The 17,127-nt window shown below is 46.8% G+C and overlaps 1 pseudogene; it reads left to right on the forward strand.

Moving 5' to 3' along the window:
- The first annotated feature begins 6,384 nt into the window (after nt 1-6,384).
- LOC132538215 (ubiquinone biosynthesis monooxygenase COQ6, mitochondrial-like) lies at nt 6,385-6,963 on the forward strand (annotated as a pseudogene).
- The last annotated feature ends 10,164 nt before the right edge of the window (nt 6,964-17,127 follow it).

Consider the following 17,127-nt stretch of genomic DNA (forward strand, 5'->3'; position numbering starts at 1 on the left):
TGAAGCAGTAGAGCTGAGCCCACCAGAGCTAGTGCAACAGATGCAGCTGGAGTGTCAGAAACTCCTGATTATCTCTTGAACTTAAGGAATGCAACTTGGAATCACAGTGCAGTATCAGCTCACAACTATGAGAATAGCTGTTGCCCAAAAGACAAGAAATAATGAAGGTTGGTGAGGAGATGGAGAGGAGAGGACTTTGCTGTCCTGGTGGTGGGGTTGTAAACTGGTGCAGCCATTATGATACACAGAATGATAACTAAAAAAAAAAAAATAATGAAAATAGAGGGTGGGTGAGACAGCATAATGGTTATGTAAGAAGACTTTCATGCCTGAGGCTCTGAGGTCTCAAGTTCAAGCCCCAGCACAACACAAACCAGAGCTGAGCAGTGCCCAGGGGAAAAAGAAAATAGAAATACTATATATATATATATATATATATATATATATATATATATATATATATTAATTTTTTATTTATAAAAAGGAAATATTGACTAACCCATAGGATAAAAGGGGTACAACTCCACACAATTCCTATCACCAGAACTCCATATCCTATCCCCTCCCTTGATAGTTGTCCTGTTCTTTAACCTTCTGGGAGTATGGACCCAAGGTCATTGTGGGATGCACAAGGTGGAAGGTAATTGCTTCTGTAATTGCTTCCCCGCTGAACATGGGCGTTGACAGGTAGATCCATACTCCCAGCCTGTCTCTCTCTTTCCCTAGAGGGGAAGGGCTCTGGGGAAGTGGAGCTACAGGACAGATTGGTGGGGTTGTCTGTCCAGGGAAGTCTGGTCGGCATCATGCTAGCATCTAGAACCTGGTGGTTGAAAAGAGAGTTAACATACAAAGCCAAACAAAGTGTTGACCAAGAAATACCATATTTATCTCACTTCAGATATCATCAAAAGAATACAAAACATTGGGAGTCTGGCGGTAGCGCAGTGGGTGAAGCATACATGGCGCAAAGTGCAAGGACCAGCGTAAGGATCCCGGTTCTAGTCCCCAGCCTCCACTTGCAGGGGAGTCGCTTCACAGGCGGTGAAGCAGGTCTGCAGGTATCTATCTTTCTCTCCCTCTCTATCCTCCCCTCCTCTATCCATTTCTCTCTGTACTATCCAACAATGACGACAACAATAATAACTACAACAATAAGGGCAACAAAACGGAGTAAATAAATAAATATTAAAAATAATATAAAACACTAACTAGAAGAGCTATTCATACCTCTGTCTACCACAGTATTGAAGAATTGAAATAACTCAAGTGCCAGCAGGTGAATGAATCCACCTTCTATTAAGCAAATGTATCCTTTGCTGTGTCAAAAAAATTGAAAATAGAATTTCCATAAACCCAGAAATTCCACTTCTGGATATACACTTGAGAGCTATAAAAACGTATGTCCACACAAAACTTGTACTGAATGTTCACAGCAGCATTATTTAAAAGAGTCAAAGGGGGAATAGCTCACATATCCACCAACTGGTGATGAATAGGTAGCTCTAGTATCTATATAATGAAATGTCAACAATCCACTAACATCTACAGAATGTAGTATTAACTGCCAATCAAAAAGAACAAAGTACTGATACATATTCGCATGATGAATGGTGAAAACATCTACTGGGCTGGAGAGATATTCCATGTCTAAGGGCCAAGAGGCCCCAGGTTCAGTCCCTAGCACCACCAAGAGCCAGAGCTTCATGGTATGCTAGTTTCTATCACAAGAAAAATAAATAAATAAATAAATAAATAAATAAATAAATAAATAAAATACTAAAAAAATAAAACATTGTTTTTGGAGCTAGGTGGTGTTGTACCTGGTTGAGCACACACATTACAGTGCATAAGGACCTGAGTTCAAGCCCCCAGTCCCCACCTGCAGGGGTGGAGCTTCATAAGTGGTGAAGCAGTGCTGCAGATGTCTCTCTCTCTCTCTTTTTTTCTTCTCTCTCTCTCTCTCACTCCTCCTTCCCTCTCAACTCTGACTCTATTCAAAATAAATGAAATAAAATAAATAAATAAGTTTTCTTTCTGGATGATCTCACAATATGATTCCGTCAAGCTCCATCCAAGATGATGTTAAGAAAGTGAAATCACCATTTTTAATAGCTGAGTAGTATTCCATTGTGTATATATACCACAACTTTCTCAGCCACTCATCTGTTGTTGGACACCTGGGTTAAAAAAAATAAGAAGCACACATTTGCTGAGTGAATGAGGACTCTCACAAAGGATCACATATTGCAAGCTTGCATGTGTGTGGGATTTCTAGAGCAATGGGGACATTTGGGACCTGTGGCTTCCACAGAAACAGCAGAGTAAACTTACCTGTGTCCACAACAAATTTTGCTGGGCTTTTGACAGCACGTCAGTTAAATCTACAAATAAATTTCCAAAAACTTTTGTTTTTTATGTTGCACCATCTAATGTATGGACCACTCACTTTGCCTTTACATTTATTTAAGTTTTCTTTGTTTTTTTTTTTTATTATCATCACTTTGTAATTCTTATCATCCACGCCCTGCTCATGTATGGGTCAGTGCATACCTGAGTGTTTTGTTTTCTTTGGAGAGTTTATAAATGGAATTGTGCCTTTCAATTCAATTTTTTGTGCATTATTTGTTAGTATTTAGATATGTAATTGATTGGTGTATGTTAACTTGCCTCTATATTCATACAGTGTAGTGTTTCATCGCTACCAGGGTGGTTGGCTGGGGCTCAGTGCCTGCATGACAATTCCCCGGTAGCCTTTATTTTTATTTTTATTTTTATTAGAGAGAACAGAGTGAAATTGAGAGGGGAGGAGGAGGAGGAAGAGAGAGAGAGAGAAAGAGAGAGACCTGCTTCCCCACTTGCGAAGTTTCTTCCCCTGAAAGTGGGGAGCAGAGGTTCAAACTTGGGTCCTCATCCATATACATTCAACTGTATGTGCTACCGTCCAGTCCCCCATACAATATAGTCTCTCTCTCTTCTCTCTCTCTCTCTCCCTCTCTCTAGCTAGGAAAAAAGGAGGGGGAAGACAGAGAAAGATACCTGCAGACCTGCTTTACCACCTGTGAAGTGACTTCCTTACAGGTGGGGAGCTGGGGGCTTGAACTGGGATCCTTATGCCGGTCTTTGTTCTTCGTGCCACTGTGCTTAACCTGCTGCACTACCGCCCAATTCCCCCCATGCACTTTTCTATATGGACAATTATGTAATTTATAGTTTTACTTCTAAACTAAAGAAGAAGACTAGGGAAAGATAGAAACAGGCTGGGGATGTGAATCAACCTGCCATCACCTATGTCCAGCAAAGAAGCAATTACAGAAGCCAGACCTTCCACCTTCTGCACCCCATAAAGATTTTTTAATATTTTATTTATTATTATTATTTATTTTTTAAATTATTTATTTATTATTGTTTTTTTATTTAAGAAAGGAGACATTAACAAAACCATAGAATAAGAGGGGTACAATTCCGCACAATTCCCATAACCCGATCTTCATATCCCATCCCCTGCCCTGATAGCCTTCCCATTCTTTATCTCTCTGGGAGTATGGATCCAGGGTCGTTGTGGGTTGCAGAGGGTGGAAGGTCTGGCTTCTGTAATTGCTTCCCTGCTGAACATGGGAGTTGACTGGTCGATCCATACTCCCAGTCTGCCTCTCTCTTTCCCTAGTAGGGTGGGGCTCTGAGGAAGTGGAGCTCCAGTACACATTGATGGGGTCGTCTGTCCAGGGAAGTATCGTCAGCATCTTGCTGGCATCTGGAACCTGGTGGTTGAAAAGAGAGTTAACATACAAGTCCAAACAAATTGTTGAATAATCATGGACCTAAAGACTGGAATAGTGCAGATGAAGTGTTGGGGGGTATTCCCTGCAAGCTCTTGTGTACTTCTGCTTTCAGGTATATATTTTTCCCCTAGTTTGTGGGCACGTGTGAACCTATGCTCTATCTCAGGGGACCTGGACTATATCTAGGTTTGGGGACTTTATTGGGGAGTGGACCCCCTGGAATGGAATTAGAGAATACTATGAAAGGAAAGGTCTCACCTGAGTGATGAAGCTGAAGGGTTGTCATTCCACACCTGAAGTCTCTGGTCACAGTCTGAAGTGAAGCATGCTGGGATGGCACTCGTGTTGATTAGGTTGCAATTCACGGATGCAGTATTATTTGATTTGAATTGAGAGCAGCATGCAGAAAAGTGGGCCCCACCCTAAGGTTCCAAGACTGGGGGAAATATAGGCTCTATAGTGGAAATGTGAGGTTCCTGTTGTCTTAGGGTTCAAGAAGACAATGGATAGTTATTGTTATTGTCACATTATTTGGTGATAGGGTTAACTTTGGAAAGTCCCTTTGTTAGGGTTTGGGGTATAATACCATAGCTGTGCTACCAGTTGTTTCTTTTCTTCCCGATCTAGGCTTTTGGGAGAGACAACATATCAAAGACAGCTTATGTATTAAAAAGACTCAGTCTGTGTTTTAAGAAGTTCTAGACATATGATAAATTTTTCCCCTCTCATATTAATTAAATAGTGGTTTATATGTTTACACTTTAACAGGATTGTACATAAACACCACTCCCACCACCAAAAGACTGTGTCCCATCCCCACCACACACCCCCGCACCCCAACCCCCCACAGTGCCGGGAAGCCCAGTGGCCACCCTCCCCTTCACCACAGTGTTTTTACATTGGTGCCCTGCTCTCAATTTAATCAGATCCTGCTTTTAGTTTCCCTTTCTGTTCTTCTTTCTCAACTTCTGTTGATGAGTGGGGACATCCCATATTCATCTTTATCTTTCTGACTTAGCTCACTTAACATAATTCCTTCGAGCTCTGTCCAAGATGGGTCAGATAAGGTGGGCTCATTGTTCTTAATAGCTGCATAGTATTCCATTGTGTATATGTACCACAGCTTTCTCAGCCACTCATCTGCTGTTGGGCACCTGGGTTCCTTCCAGGTTTTAGCTATTATGAATTGTGCTGCTATGAACATAGATGTACACACATCTTTTTGGTTGGGCATTATGGAATCCTTGGGGTATATCCCCAGGAGAGGAATTACTGGGTCATATGGAAGGTCTATGTCTAGCCTCGTGAGAGTTCTCCAGACTGCTCTCCAGAGAGGCTGTACCAATTTACATTCCCACCAGCAGTGTAGAAGGGTTCCTCTGTCCCCACAGCCTCTCCAACATTTGTTGCTGCTGTCCTTTTGATGTATGCCATTCTCACAGGAGTGAGGTGGTATCTCAGTGTTGTCTTTATTTGCATTTATCTGACAATCAGCGACCTGGAACAGTTTTTCATATGTTTGTTAGCCTTTTGGATCTCCTCTGAAGTGAATGTCTTGTTCATATCCTCTGCCCATTTTTGGATGGGGTCATTTGCTTTTTTGGTGCTAAGTTTGCTGAGTTCTTTGTATATTTTGGTGATTAGTCTCTTGTCTGATGTATGGCATGTGAAGATCTTCTCCCATTCTGTGAGGGGTCTCTTTGTTTGTGTGATAGTTTCTTTGGCTGTGCAGAAGCTTTTCACTGTAACATGTGCACTTAATCAGGTATGCCACCACCTAGCCCTAGTCATTTCTTTTTCTGTATACACAGGAGCCAGCCTCTCTGGGAAAGCTGAGGTTCTGGAAGGGGTATTATCCTCTTCCTCCTCCTGCCCAGCAGGAAACATGAAGGTTCCTGTGGCCATAGGCTAGAGGGGGAACTTGCATACCAGGCCTGTGCTGGGAAGGCTGATGCCCATTCTCACACTGCCCCTGGTCCTTCCAGGAGGAGGAGACAGAGCCAAGGTAGAACCAGCAAGACTGAAGCCTGCTCCAGGGGTGAGGCTTCTTACCCAGGTCCCCCTGAGTCTGGCACCCCTGCTCAGTTCCAGGGGCCTGTCTGGTCCTTGTGTCCCTTCCACTAATGCCCCTCCCAGAGGCATTCAGCTCTTGTTTCCACAGAAAAGCAACTCATTGAGCTTGCAAGTCTGTTCCTGAGGTAGCCTGACCTGGGGCCTGGGGTGGAGACAGGTAGGGGCAGGGTTGTGTCAGGAGGCAAAATATACTCCCAATTGAATTCACTTAGTATCTTCCTGGGCTGCACCGGAAATGGCATCCTGGATATTGAACTCGGTGGTGTTTGTCTACTAGTCACCACTCTTGGGTGTCAGGGAGTCAGCCCTCAGTCAGGGCTAGTAATCAAAAAGGATGACAGGGATTAGAGCGGCAAGGGTTGGAATGTGTCAGATGTAATAAGCATCTAGGTTTGTTTCATAGAAGTTATATGTGTGTAAACATAATATGTGTGTGTGTGTTGGGTTGCAACATGAGACAGGAAGCAACAAGAAGTTCATGGGGCATCAGCTAGCATTGGGGGCTTTAGGTCCTGAGGCCAGGGACCCCATCATGCTGTGTTCTCTCACCTCCTCTTCCTCCTCCATTCCCCTCCAAAGAAAGTATTGGAGGATTTGCCAGAAACATACAGGAACAGGGTCAGCTCCATTTCCCCCTGACTCTGCAACCCTTCTTAGCAGCTTTAGTGCCTGGGACCACACCTGCAACATGAGATACAGAGCATTTCGGCAAATGCAGGTATGGGATACCTGCTCAGAGGCCCTGATAACATTTGATAAGGATAATATAGACTTAGTGGACAATGATGCCATCATGCATGCTCTCACTAAGCCGCTGGAGGCTGCGACAGAGGGGAGCAAAGCTGTCTGCTATCCCTGGCTTTACCCGTTTCTTAGGGCAAATGCCAGGCTGTGGGTTCATGTTACCCTAGGTAGTGACAGCACCCTGATTGCTGCAGATGGTCACAACTCAGGAGTATGATAGGCTGCTGGAATCCAGAATATCACCTGGAACTCTGACTCTGCTGTTGGAGCTACTCTGCATTTATCAGAGGCCATGGAAAACTATGTAGCTGGGTAGGGATTTCTGCCCTCTGGGCCCATTGCTCTGCTCCGTTTACAGACACCTTGAGTTCCTTGGTTTGCTGCACATCCCATGTACATGTAACAGAGCTGGTCAGCATGGATGGATGAGGAACAGTTTGTAGATGCCATTCACTCCGCTCTCCTCCCCTCTCCCCAAACGCTGTTCCTCTCTCAGACCCACTCCATTCAAGTACAGGTGGATTCTCTCTACAAGAAAACAGAGCCTCAGCTACCTTCTAGCTGGAGACCTTGTGGTTCCCATATTATAGCCGTAAGAACATCCCCTCTCCTTTTCCCTCCTCCCCACACCAAATTCACTAAGAAGTCTTCTTGGGGAGCAGCAGATGGTTCACCTGGTAGAGCACACACATTACCTTGCTAGGGGACCCGGGTTTGAGGTCCGGGCCACCACATGGCAGCTTCTGCAGGGGAAAAGTCTCATGCGCCTGGAACAGTGCTGTGGTGATGCTCTTTTTTTTTTTTTTTTTGCCTCCAGGGTTGTTGCTGGGGCTCAGTGCCTACACTATGAATCCACTGCTCTTGGAGGCTATTTTTCTCATGTTGCCCTTCTTGTTACCCTTGCTGTTGTCATTATTATTGTTGTCATTGCTGTTGTTGGATAAGACAGAGAGAAATTGAGATGAGGAATACAGAGAAAGCAAGAGAAAGACAGACACCTGCAGACCTGCTTCACTGCCTGTGAAGTGACCCCCCCCCCTGCAGGTGGGGAGCTGGGGGCTTGAACTGGGATCCTTTAGCCAATCTTTGCACTTCATGCCATGTGCACTTAACCTGCTGTGCTACCGCCCAACCCCCGGTGCCTCTCCTTTTTTTTTTTTTATCTCTTTCTTCTTCTTTCTTTCAGTTGAGAGAGAGAGAGAAGAGAAATAAATGTCTGACAGGAGCAGGCACTAAGCCTTCAAGGTAACCTTGGAGGTAAAAAAGAGAAAGAAAGAAAGAAAGAAAGGAAGGAAGGAAGGAAGGAAGAAAGAAAGAAAGAAAAACAAAGAAAAGAAAAGAAAAGAAAAGAAAAGAAAAGAAAAAGAAAAAAAAATTTCCACCACCTAGGTCTCGGTGCCTACACAAGAATCCACCACTACTTATGTCATTTTTCCTTTTTTGGCAGCTTTTTTTTATATTGGGGATTAATGTGACAATTTTCCTTTTATTATTTATTTTAAAATTTTTTATATTTATTTTCCCTTTTGTTGCCCTTGTTTTTTATTGTTGTTGTAGTTATTGTTGTTGTTATTGATGTCATTGTTGTTGGATAGGACAGAGAGAAATGGAGAGAGGAGGGGAAGACAGAGAAGGGGAGAGAAAGATAGACACCTGCAGACCTGCTTCACCACCTATGAAGTGACCCCCCGGCAGGTGAGGAGCCGGGGACTCAAGCTAGGTACTCGAACCAGGATCCTTATGCCAGTCCTTATGCTTCATGTCACGTGTGCTTAACCTGCTGCGCTACTGCCCGACTCCCTTATTATTTATTTTTTATTATGATAGAGTCAGAGAGAAATAGGGTGTGAGAGAGAGAGACCTGCAGCGCTGCAGTACTGCTCTTAAAGCTTCCCCTCTGCAGGTGGGGATTGGGGGCTTGAACCTGTATCCTCACATATAACATACACTTACAGGTTGCACCACCACTCACCCTCTAAAGAAATCTCTCTCTCTCTCTTTCTCTCTCTCTCACCAGAGTACTATTCAGATCATGGTAGTATGGGGTCGGGGGGTGAGGTAGGGGGGATTGAACCTGGGATTTCAAAGCCTCAGGCATGAACTGCCCTACACAAAAATCTTTAAAGAAGTCTCCTTGGGACCATGTCTCCAGCTGCCCTGTTCTCTGTTCCCTGGGGCACTCTGCTTCTCTGCTTCTCCACCCAGGGCCATGCTCCCTTTCTCACATCAGAAGCCTTTGGAAGTTCTGCCTGGACTCTGGCAGAAGGCAGGCAGAGCAAGGTCTGATTGAAGGGACTGCTCTTGTGGACACACCACAAAGCACTGGTGCTGGTTGCAGCCCCTCAGCCAGACCTCAGCTGGATAGCTTCCTGCAAACCAACTTGCTTCTCAACAGCAGTAGGGGCTGGGGCCCTGGGCACCTAAAGGTCTGCAGCAGCCTGGCTGATCTTCAGCATGACTTTGTATCAACACAAAAATCCCTTTTTTTGGGGTGCTAACCTGGGGTCCTGCAGAAGACGCCCAGTGGCTTTCCTCACACTTCAGGGGACGACTGAGGGAACTCTGAGATGCTGCTATGACCAAAGCTGAGGCCTGGCAGGGGCTGGTGCTGCCACATCCTGTCATGGCTGTGGGGATACTCCCTCCCCTTCCCCGCTGGGTGTGGTCAGGGGTGTCTCCCATGCCCTCACCACCACAGGGAGGACACTAGCCTTCAGGAAAGCATGGTACATGACGGAGGCCCCCAAAGTACAAGATTCCACCCATGTCTGTACATTAAGGGATTCCAGTGAGGGCTCCCAGTGAGGCTCTTTCCCTGGGCTCTGATCCTGTGGCCCTTCAGAACCAGCAGCCTGGGACATTGAGGTCCTAGGAGCTGAACAGCCTGAGTGACTTTGTCTCCTGGATTGTTGAGACACCTGACTTATGCTGGATCAGGGCTCACTCTTTCCCTGTGCACAGGTCTGCTTCTCCTGACTCCCTCCTGCCCATGAGGACCATCTGTGGGGAGAACTTCTGTCCTCTCCCACCCTCATAGCAGGCCCCACCTCTCCCAGAGGAGAATAAGCTCTCACTCCTGAATTGGTTTCAAAGGAGGTGAGAGGGAGCATTCCCAACTCAGTACCCATTGCTAAGAGACAGCAGGGTAAAGCTCAAGTTAAAAACAATTTATTGGGGCCAAGTGGTGGTGCACCTGGTTAAGCACATATGCTATCATGCATTAGGACCTGGGATCAAGCCCCAGCTCCCCACCTGCAGGGGGTATGTTTCACAAGCAGTGGAGCAATGTTGTAGGTGTCTCTCTGTCTCTCTCCCTATCTCCCCCTTCCTTTTCAATTTCTGTCTCTATCCAAAGCAAATAATACTTGAAAAAGTAATTTCCTTTACTGATTTTGCAGTGTTTTGCAGTATTATAAGATTATGGGTGTAGAATTCCACATCTCTACATAATTATATAAGCCACTGCTTCCCTCCTCCCCTCCCATACACACATACACATCAAGGTCCTGCACACACCCCCAACCTCAACCACCATGTTCTCAGAGTCTGAGAGATAATTCAGTCACTGTGTTTTTGGTGAACTCATTGGTTTATTTATTTAAATTTGTATTTTTACCACAGGATTATTGCTGGTGCTCAATGCCTGTACAAGTAATCTGACACTCCCAGTGGCCACTTTTTTCTTTTTCTTTTTGATAGAACAGAGAGAAATTGAGGAGGAAAGGGAAAACAGAGAGGGAGAGAGAAAGAGAGACACCTGCAGACCTGCTTCACCTCTCATTAGCATGTGCACTCTACCAGGTATGCCTGCCCAGCCCCACCCCCTCCACTCCATGTATATTCCACATGTGGGTGAGACCATCTGATAGTTGTCCTTCACCTCTTTACTTATTTTGCTAAGCATAACCACTTCCCATTCCATCATTTTGTCCCCCAACAATGCAACCTCATCTTTTATTGCCTGCAGAGTAGTACTCCATCAGACCTATCCAGACATCTTCTGATGAGCATTTAGGTTGCAAAGCTTGCGATTTTGCCAGCTTTTCTCCTCACCAGTTAGCTCCTAGCACAGTGAATATTTGTTGGCTCAAAGTGCTCTCACAGTGCCCTCAATTTTCAAAGCCCATGGCAGATTTGGCTCCAACCTAGGGAGGTGGAGAAAATCTTACCAGAACCAACAGAAGGAGCAGGCTTTTACTGGGTCATTGCTGTGTGACCTTGTGAGCTGGCAAGATCGACTCCACCAGGCTCCTGTGACCTCACCAGCACGTAGGACAAAACCAGCTCTTACTGTTCCCAGGCCTGAATGTTTTTTTTTTTTAATTATTACTTTCCTCCTTTTTTGTTGTCCTTGTTGTTTATCGTTGTTGCTGTTATTATTGTTTTTGTTGTCATTTTTGTTGGATAGGACAGAGAGAAATGTAGAGAGGAGGGGAAGACAGGGGGAGATAAAGATAGGCACCTGCAGACCTGCTTTGCCACTTGTGAAGCGACCCCCCTGTGGGGGGTATCCAGGGGCTCGAACCAAGATCCTTGTCGCAGATCCTTGCACTTTGTGTCATGTGAGCTTAACCCGCTGTGCTACTGCCCCCCCCAACCCCAGTCCAAATTCTTTGACATGGCCTTGAATGTAGAGGTGAGGCAGGCTGGCTGCAGGCAATGTGGGGCTGTGGGGAGCCCCCACCTTGTAGCACTCAGGCCCTAGATGCTGAAGCCCTTTGGGGAGAAGGCAAGGTTCTGGCCTGATGGAAGGACCCAAATTCATATCCAGTCCTGCTCTGAGCTCCTGGCTGGGGCTGAGACAAATGTGCCAAGAGACTGGACATCTGGTGGGAGAGGGGACACCCCGACTCTGGCCTCCTGCCCCATGCTCACAGTGTCATGCACAGGAGCACACACTGGAATAAGGTCTAACTACAGGGTCTGTCCTGGCTCATTTAATTTTTTTTTTTTAACCAGAGCACTGCTCAGCTCTGACTCATGTTATCTGGGGATTGAACCTGGGGCCTTAGAGCCTCAGGCTTGAGAGTCATCTGCATAGCCATTATTTCATGAAAGCCAGAAAAGACCTCCTTGGTTTTATAGCCCTGCCATTACTGAATGGCACTACAGGAGAGAAACTGACCTCTCTGAAGCTGCTTCTTCTTCTTGTGCCCTACCTCTGTGCTACCTCCCTAACCCAAACAAATGCACAAATGTAAAAAATATAATAGTAATAATAATAATAATAATAATACAGTCAGGCAGTGGATCACATGGTTGAGTGCACATGTTACCATGTGCAAAGATCCAGGTTCAAGGCTCTGGGGCCCCACCTGCAGCACAAGCAGTTACGCAGGTCTGCAGGTGTTTCTCTGTCTCTCTCTACCTCTCCCTTTCTCTCAAAGTCTCTCTGTCTCTGCCCAGTAAACAAATGCATAAATAAAATAAATCCAGAAAAAAGGAAGGAAAAATGGCACACCCAGTTGAGTGCGTATATTGCCATGTACAAGGACCCAGGTTCAAACCACCGGCATGGGGGAAGCTTCACAAGCAGTGAAGCAGGTCTGCAGGTGTCTCTATCTCTCTCCCTTCCCCTCTTCTCCTTTCAATTTCTCTCTGTTCTAATAAATAAAAGAGGAAGGGGAAAAATGGCCTCCAGCAGTAGAGAATTCATTGTGCAGGCAATAACCCTGATGACAATTTACAAAAAACTAGAATTAATAAACAAAACACTATTTCAAAAACAAGCAAACCACCACCTGATTTACAATCACAATGGTGACTACTGTACAGAGGCAGAGTAAAAGTTGACTAAGGTGGTGACGTGATTGCAGAAGCCCCCACCCCCCAGAGGGTCTTATTGGGGTGAACCCTGGGCAATGGCAAAGAGTCAGACTGCCTTTCCCACACCTATCCTGACACCAAGGTTGGGAACCTGAAGGAGCACCCCCCTACTGCCCCCAACAAGGTCCGGGACCCAGGCCACTGTGCTGCCTGCAACCTCCAGCACTGCCCCCTGCAGTCAGCAGGGCCAAGAACACCCCTGCCCCAGCAGCAAACAATTGCCACATGTGCTGAAGGGCAGTTTGCCTTTGGGTTTCCCCCCTGGGGACTGCCTGACTCACTTCACTGGACCAGCTGACTCACTTCAGGTGTCCAGGAACCCCCTCCCACCCCAGCCACCCTGGGCTACTAAGAGCCGCCCACACTCCTCAAGTTTAAAGCCAGCCCTCTTCTGGGCCAACCCAGTGCCAGCCTCAGCCAGGAGCCCTCAGAGCCACAGAGTATCTGGCTGACGTTTCCAGAAGATTCCAGGCATGTTCTTGCTCCCATTCTCCTCACCATCTTGAGTAGGAGGCCTCTAGCCACCACAGATGGGGGGAACAGCTGCACCCCAGGACTAGAGAGCTGGTGAGGGAGCACCTTATCAAGGGCTGTGCTCTGAACAGCCTTCTGGGCAGGGGGGCCCCAGCTCGTGCTCCATGGGCTGCTGAATCCCCCTCTGACTGAAGGCTTTCCCCAGTTCCTCTGTCTCACCTCAGCCACCATTGGCTGTGTGCCCTCATGGCCTTCAGTCTCCCTGGAGGTCCCTGGTGAGTGAGTGCCACCCCTGGGCACTGTTTCTTTCCCCTGTGGCTTGCCCACCAGGCAGCATGGAGCAGGAGTCTCTCAAGTGGTGGGGACAGAGTCCCACCTCACTGTGCGTGGCTGGAGACCATTGAGATTAGGAGGCTACCTGTCACAGCAGCTAGTGACTGATATACCCACCTTTTCCAGGTCTATCTGCCAGCCCTTGCCTAGACCTCATACATAGGAACTGATTATTACTATTCTTAACTTTTTGGAGCCAGGGGCTCATACATGTGTGCTTTAGTTGCTCCCAGTTGATTTTCTCATTTATTGAAAAAATATATATATATGAAGGGAGGTAGTAAGAGAGGAAAAGAAGGCACAGTGCTGGAGCTACCCCCAGACCCATAGTACCTCCCATGTGGTGCCAGGATTTTCTTTCTTTATTTGCCACCAGTGTTATTTATCCCTGGAGCTCAGAGCACAAGGAGCCCACTGCTCCTGCCAGCTCTTTTTCCTTTCTTAAAAATTATTGTTATTGTTACTACTCTTATGATAGAGACAAATAAATAAGGGAAGAGAGGGAGAAGAGAGAGAGAGAGATCTACAAGCCATACCACTTGTGAACCCCCTCCCCCACACAGGTGGGGTGGGAGCTCAGATTAATATGTGGTGACTTGTGGTCTTCACTGGTTGCACCACCACCCAGCCTCTGTTTATTTATTTTCCCAGAGCACTGCTCAACTCTGGCTTATGGTGGTGCTGGGGATTGAGCCTGGGAGCTGGAAGCCTCGACATGAGAACCTCTTTGCAGAACCATCATGCTATCTCCCCAGTCCTGTTGCCAGGACACTTGCCTGGGTCACATGCATAACAAGCTATGCACCTTGCCTGGTTAGCTACCTCTTTGACTCTATAAGAAATTCTTAACCCTCATCCTCAGTGCCTACACAGAGTCTCTCTCATCCATGAGCCGCTGCTCTGTATCATCTTCCAGGTGCCCCCACCATCTATCTATTTATTTATTGGATAGAGACAGAGAAATCAAAAGTGAAGGGGAAGAGAGACAGGGGAGACAAGAGAGACACCTGCAGCCCTCCTTCACTGCTCATGAAGCTTCTGCAGGTGGGGACTGGAGGCTTGGACCTGAATCCTTGTGCATTGTAACATGAGTACTCAACCAGGTGTGCCATGGCCAGGTCCCTCCCACCATCTTTTAAAAATTTTATTTATTAATTATTTTGGACAGAGACAGAGAGAAATTTAGAGGGGAAGGGGAGCTAAAGAGGGAGAAAGAAGTATAGCCACAAAAAAAAGAAAGAAAGAAAGAAATTAAAAAAAAAAAGAAGTATAGCCACAGGCCCATTGGAATATAACTAAAATATGCCTACTATCTATATACAAAATGGAGACCCCCCTTAGCTCTCCATCTGCACTATCCTGCCTTTAGTTGCATGATTAGCCAACAATTTGTTTGGCTTTATATGTTAACTCTCTTTTCGACCACCAGGTTCCAGATGCTAGCATGATGCTAACCAGACTTCCCTGGACAGACAACCCCACCAATCTGTCCTGGAACCCTGCTTCCCCAGAGCCCCACCCCACTAGGGAAAGAGAGAGGCAGGCTGGGAGTATGGATCGACCTGTCAACGCCCATGTTCAGCGGGGAAGCAATTACAGAAGCCAGACCTTCCACCTTCTGCATCCCACAATGACCCTGGGTCCATACTCCCAGAGGGATAAAAATAGGAAAGCTAACAGGGGAGGGGATGGGCTATGGAGTTCTGGTGGTGGGAATTGTGTGGAGTTGTACCTCTCTTATCCTATGGTTTTGTCAGTGTTTCCTTTTTATAAATAAATAAATAAATAAAAGACGGAGAAAGACACCTGAAGGCCTGATTCACTGCTTGTGAAGCTTACCCCCTGCAGGTGGGGAACCAGGGGCTCAAACCCAGGTCCTTATGCATGGTAACATGACAGCTCTATTGGGTTCTCCAAATTATGGAGTAATGAGAGTGCTTGTGCTGCACCTCTGGGTGTGTGTGTGTGGTTGGGGGTTGCAAGTCTGAGTGCATTCAGCTCAGGGCAAGTCCCCCTACTGGTGGCTTGAAGAGGGGCTCTCCTGGGAGGCAGGTGGACTTTGAAGGATGAAGTGTCCCACCTGCCTGCTGTCCCTAGTGTCACCCCATCCTGTAGTAGGGGGGAGCCTTCCTTTGTCTCCATGGCCCTACCCCCCTGGGGTGGGGAAACTGGATGATGATGGTGGGGTAGTAGCATGTTCCTGAGCTTGGGGGGGGGGGTGGTTCCAGTAGCTGAAACCTGGTCCAGATGTTTTTAAAGAAAAGGGAGGGGGCCAGGCAGTGGTGTACCAGGTTAAGGGCCCACATTTCCATTTGCAAGACCCAGTTTCAAGCTCCTGCAAGGGAGGACTCTTCATAAGCAGTGAAGTAGTTCTTCAGGTGTCTTTCTCTCTCTCCATCTGTCTTCCTTTCCCCTCTCAATTTCTCTCTATCCTATCAAGTATAATAGAAATAAAAGGAAGAAAGAAAGGAAGGAAAAGAAAAGAAGAGAAAAAAGAAAGATAAAAAGGAAGAGGGGCCCTGGGGGTGGGAGACAAGGAGAGGAGACCCCCTTCCAGTTTCCCCGGACTGCCCCAACAACCAGTCTCCCAGGCCCTGCAGGGACTGAGGGCTCCCCACTTCCACCTGCCAATCAAGACTCAGCACTATCCCCCCCTTTCCACACCATACTGACTTCTTGAGGGAAAAATCAGGATGCAGCCTTCCAGACTGGCTGTTGTGGCGACAAGGGTGGCCTTCTATCTCTCCTGGGCACAGAATTTGGGGTGATCAGGAGCAGGGATGAGAGGGCTCGGGGGGCTGAGAGACGTGGGTTGGGGGTGGAGAGGATGCAGGAACCTGAAAACTCGCCTTCCCCACAGGACTGAGGCTTGTCCCTCCCCAACCCCTGCTGGGCGGAGGGGTTACCCAGGTCAGAATGCCCCCCCCCCCAGCACAGCCTGGCGAAGGGCGCCACCTACCGTCGCCTCTCGGGATTGACTGGGCCATGTTCAGCCAGTGCCCCCCTTCTGTCGCCCCCTACAACCGGTCCCCTGCACCGTGCAGAGGGCAGGATGCAGGGGACCATCTTTTTCTTTTTTTTAAATCACTTTACAGTACAGTTGGCACATGGGTACACTCTCTCATCTCCCCACTATAGGTGTCTGCACACCACTTCACCCCCAGCCTAGGTCCTTTTCCACCATCATGAAACAGGATCAAAAGCATTGTTCCATAATCCCACCCCAATACACCAAACCCAGTCCAAGGTCTACTCTGTGTTTCCCCTTTCCGTTGTTTCTTAAGTTCTGCGCATGAGTGAGATCACCCCATATTCATCCTTTTCTTTCTTCACCCTTTCCTTTCTCTTTCTTTCTTTCAAATATTTATTTTATTTATTTATTCCCTTTTGTTGCCCTTGTTGTTTTATTGTTGTAGTTATTATTGTTGTTGTCGTTGTTGGATAGGACAGAGAGAAATGGAGAGAGGAGGGGAAGACAGAGAGGGGGAGAGGAAGACAGACACCTGCAGACCTGCTTCACCGCCTGTGAAGCGACTCCCCTGCAGGTGGGGAGCCGGGGCTCGAACCGGGATCCTTATGCTGGTCCTTGTGCTTTGTGCCACCTGCACTTAACCCGCTGAGCTACAGCCCGACTCCCTCTTTCTTTCTTTCTTTCTTTCTTTCTTTCTTTCTTTCTTTCTTTCCCTTCCTTCCTTCCTTCCTTTCTTTCTAAGATTTTCTTTATTTATCTATGAGAAAGAGGAGGAGGAGAGAGAGAAAGAACCAGATTGCTCTTGTACATTTGCTTCTGGGGATTGAACAAAGGACCTCATGCTTGAGAGTCCAATGCTTTATCCACTGCACCCCTCCCAGAACACCATCCTTCTCTTTCTTTTCTTTTTCTTTTTTTTGCTTCCAG

This window comes from Erinaceus europaeus, chromosome 4, assembly GCF_950295315.1.
Source record: "Erinaceus europaeus chromosome 4, mEriEur2.1, whole genome shotgun sequence".
NCBI lineage: Eukaryota > Metazoa > Chordata > Mammalia > Eulipotyphla > Erinaceidae > Erinaceus > Erinaceus europaeus.